Source organism: Haliotis cracherodii, unplaced genomic scaffold (assembly GCF_022045235.1).
Source record: "Haliotis cracherodii isolate W230 unplaced genomic scaffold, xgHalCrac1.p SCAF_12, whole genome shotgun sequence".
NCBI lineage: Eukaryota > Metazoa > Mollusca > Gastropoda > Lepetellida > Haliotidae > Haliotis > Haliotis cracherodii.
The window spans coordinates 1,921,271-1,925,743 of NW_027266267.1; positions in this window are offsets into that span (position 1 = coordinate 1,921,271).

Sequence of the window (4,473 nt, forward strand, 5' to 3'; positions counted from 1 at the left end):
CACTTTTTTCTGTCATATTTGCAAGTGGCTTACGGTGGAACGGCTGTGAACTTTCAGGTTTGTCTCAATATATAGAGGTTATCACGCAAGTGTGTTTGGGGATGGTAAATATCCTGCGTTAGGAATAAACATTGTATTTAGCGTGATAACCTCTTTATCATATAATGCCATTCTTTAATTCTGTGCTTCAAAATCGCTTTCCCTCTCTCACAAACATTACCGAAACATTGCGAGTTTTCCTGGAATGCGCGCATTGATATTTATTACATCACAGAGTAAGTGATGTGTTAGTTGGACAGTGACATTAGCCAATATAGTTCCAACTGAAAGCTGTTTCTTATACAGTGGCGAAGCAACATATACGCAAAACAACAATTGTTTTTAATTGCGTTTCGCGGCAATCCATCGGTCTGTCCGTTAGAGTAACTGCCCTTTGTCAAAGGGAAGCTACTCTAACCCTAGTCTACGAGACGTCACGGCCACGGCCAGACGTTGTTGACAGTCGGTCTGTCCTGTCATAACGTTAAGAAGTGTAGTCAGATGTACACACAGCGACAAAACGAAACAAGGTAACAATTCAAACATATTTCGGCCAAATCCGATTATTTTAATTTGTGGAGAAGGTTTCAAGCCACAGAGGTCTACAAGCACAGATATGGCTACTGATCCCGCTTGGCTAGGCCTCGTGCCCTCGTAAAATTGTTTCTAAATTTATATCGCCAAAGTTGCCAAAACTTATAAAATGCCTTAGCTACGTCACATTTAGACTATGATTTTCAGTATATTAGACTGTTCTTTCGATGATGATAGCATTTATCCCTGTAGTTTATCCAGATTCCCGATGGTTAATTCTGACTCGATCGCCGAATGATGAGGGTGACGCCATGTTTGTTTATAAACAATGAAAGTAGTCCCTACTTGACCTTTGATATAGGCATCTCTATCCGCATATGACCCCAATGGATATCGTTTTTGTCCGTTGCCTTTTTCCTGCCGAGAAACCTACCCATTATATGATAAAATGAAGTATCTACATTTTCAAATAGTTATACATATGTAGCCTACATCTGTTCATTTGTTGAATCTACAATCAGATTGAATAATGCTTCATTATAAATGAGGTAAATAAAAAAGAGGTATCAATATATCGATTTGATACCTATAGATTAAGCTTTTTCTCACAAACAGCGCGTATAAATACGTAGATAACCTGAATCTCAATCCATATTTGATGGCTGTCGTCAGCCCATCACAATTCTATCGGTTCGATATCAGAATTTTATGTGACTTTCTGTGGCGACGATATTGACGTCTTAGCCCTCAACACTAACTGGCTTGATGGTGAAATGTCAACACCTGACAAAGGCAAATTGTTTGCATATTCACTCTGATGGCCACTGACAGCAGTAAGTAGTGCCAGGGATGTAAGCAACTTGAAATGTTTGGGGTTGAGGGTCATTCAGCTTGAAGTCGTATTACTCTTACCTCAACTTATACAGAGTGAGTGAGTGAGTATGGTTTTACGCGGCTTTCAGCAATATTCCAGCAATATAACGTGGTGTACACACGAAATGGGCTTCACACATACCCATGTCAGGGTATGTCCTTAGAGATATCTCTAAATAGCCTTATGAATCTAATGCCTCAGTAAACCTATCAAGCAGTTTTCTGGCAGACCTGTGGAGAACATGTCTCATGATAACCCGCTAACATTCAAAACATCATCAAACCGTGTGGTTCAAATTCACACCACTCATCCAACAGTCCAACACCGAGTCGACAATGGAATGAGTAAAGAAGTGTTCAGTGAGCTTAGCACTGTCACGTCATATGTATACAATGACAAAGTTACTTGAGCCCTCGTAATTCACAAATTGAGTCTGCCTCAGTAAATGTTTCCAACAGTGTTATGGCAGACATGTGGGGGAAATTTCCAAAATGTGGTGCATCATTAATAAAACTGATGTCTGATGCAATTCATATTTTGACTTATAACACATGTTCCCAAGTTTCTTGAGTTGAACAATTGAGTTACCTTTGCATGTGTTTGTGCAACCGGGGGACAGGATAAGATCACCTATTTTCAAACACATGGTATCATCTCAGTTGGAGGATATAGACCAATCACGTAGACCTTTCAGAAGTATTCATTTCTTCTCGTGGCTGTAAGCCCACTTCGTACGTATTCTGTGTGAACAAAAGCTGTCAGACGGGTGATTGTTATTGTTGGTGTGCAGTCCATAGCAACAAGTAATCGATCATGCGACAGACATGTAGAGCGCCTTAGGCACGATACTGCTAAGTGAGTTTACACTTGCCTGTATAACATGCCGTGAAGATATCAGTAGTTTTGAGTGTGGAATTCACCTTCTGTTTTGGTAGGATAAACATATCTTACCACAGTTACAAGATCTATCAATGACAATCAGTGTCCCTTTGCAGTTCTCTGGGTGCTTGATTCGTTAATGGCTCAAGTCAAGGCTCAAGGGGAAATAACAGCTTATGTGCAGGAATTGATGTCAGGTATGTCCTTTGGCGAATTTTCTAATCATTGTCCAACATGTCGAAATGTTAGTAGTTCGAGTATAGTTTGATTCAAACACATCAAATGAGTTTTGAATTCGTCATGTACAAGAACCAAGGCTGAGAAGAGGGATAAACGTTGGATCTATTATATTCAGTTAATTTATGGCGGTGTGTTCTGCATCTGCCTTCATTTCATGAAATTGTTTGTGAGCTCAAACGGTTATATTTGTAATCCACAGGTAACATGTATATTGTAATTGTAGGCAACAAAATCTCTGTACTTGTATGTGGCAAAGGCAATTAGGAGTTAACATACCGTTTTTAGTTTCAACACCTTGATTTTTGGGTCTGGACTTGATAGTTTGAGGTCAACCATCACAGGGAAGGAGTATTGCTGGGCGCAGGCTGGTGGTCACCTATCCGTTCTGTGATATTCTTTTTCTATTATTTAACACATATCTCTGAGTTGTAGAATAGCAACATAAACAATAAACATCTGGACAAGTTCACTAGCAGCCCAAATGTCTGCTTATAAAATAGGTCAATAGTTATCTGCACCATTTGTCATCACCTGGTTTTGCTCACAACGTTTGTCTCACTTTAATATGTTTCTAGTTTTAGGACTGTGCTCCTATTGTTATCATTCAACGACATTGTGAACGACTAGTGAGTTATGCCAGACATTTTAGAAACAAATAATCCAGAACGACACAAGCCTTAACTGCGAAAGGGTAATGTTACAATTCGAGATTGCTGTGATTCTAATGTTGTGAACATTGCAAAAGAATTGTGACGTACACCAGCCAGTTAACAGACATGAAAGACTATTGGGAATACCACACAGGTATTGCGAAAAATGTCAAGTTGCACTCGATGCAATAATGTGGTGACGAAATACATGAGACAAAGTACTGACAACGAGTTACTTTCAATCCACACAGAGCGGCAAATATATTTACCAAGGTCACGAGAAAAGAAAAAAACACGTGACGAACTTCTTAAAAGACTGTCAGCGTTACGCAACAGTGGTGGTGGTGTTTTGTTGATTCATGTAAACGGAACACAGCCTTGGGACAGATGTCTGAAATATTTTGACGAGTTTGTCGGCAGTATAGTGACCCACTTGCTGGAACCTGGAGAAGTCTATGCCAACACGTATAGACGTCAGTGGTTACAGGACATCTTGGAGGATTGTCCAGACAGTGCTGGATTTATTCATATACGCGTCGTAGCTGTGACAGGTGTAGCTACTGTAGATTTCAATACAAAGCTTGGCAAGGATTATGAGAATGTATTTCCCACAACACAACAACTACTCGCTGTGCGATCACATCGACGCACATCTACCGGCCCTGCAATAATAGCACTAACAGATGACTCCAACTTACACGAAGACGTTCACATTCAGCTAAAACGCTTTCTACCAAAACCTCAGTCATCTGATGAGATACAACAAGATGCCACTGCCTTTGTGGAGTACCTATGGAATCAACTTAAATTAAAGGATAGTATAACTTCCACGTCAAAGATTCCTGATGGTGGATCCTACTATCTTGGAATAGGTGAACATGTATATACATCTGGAGACCGTACCTACACAACAGTAATTCCAGATGTACGTGGATTTGAGTTAAAAGTGGATAAGGGAGAGTTAAAGAAAACACTCAACTCAAAGCTAAGTGGCTGTGTACTATGGGGTCGAAGTGAGGATACTTTCACTGCTGTCCCTTCTGATCTGATTGCTATTGCATTTCACCCAATTCCATCTGATCCTCGGAAATGTGTCCTAGAGGTGGCTGTGAAATGTGTTGAAGGTGTAGTGTTCTGTGACAGTCGTGGACCTAGAACATACGTGATGAAAAACGGACATATTTGCAGAATGGAAAAAGGTATGTGGTTAGAAAGAATAATGTAAACCCCGTACAATAATTCGATGCTTATTCTGTT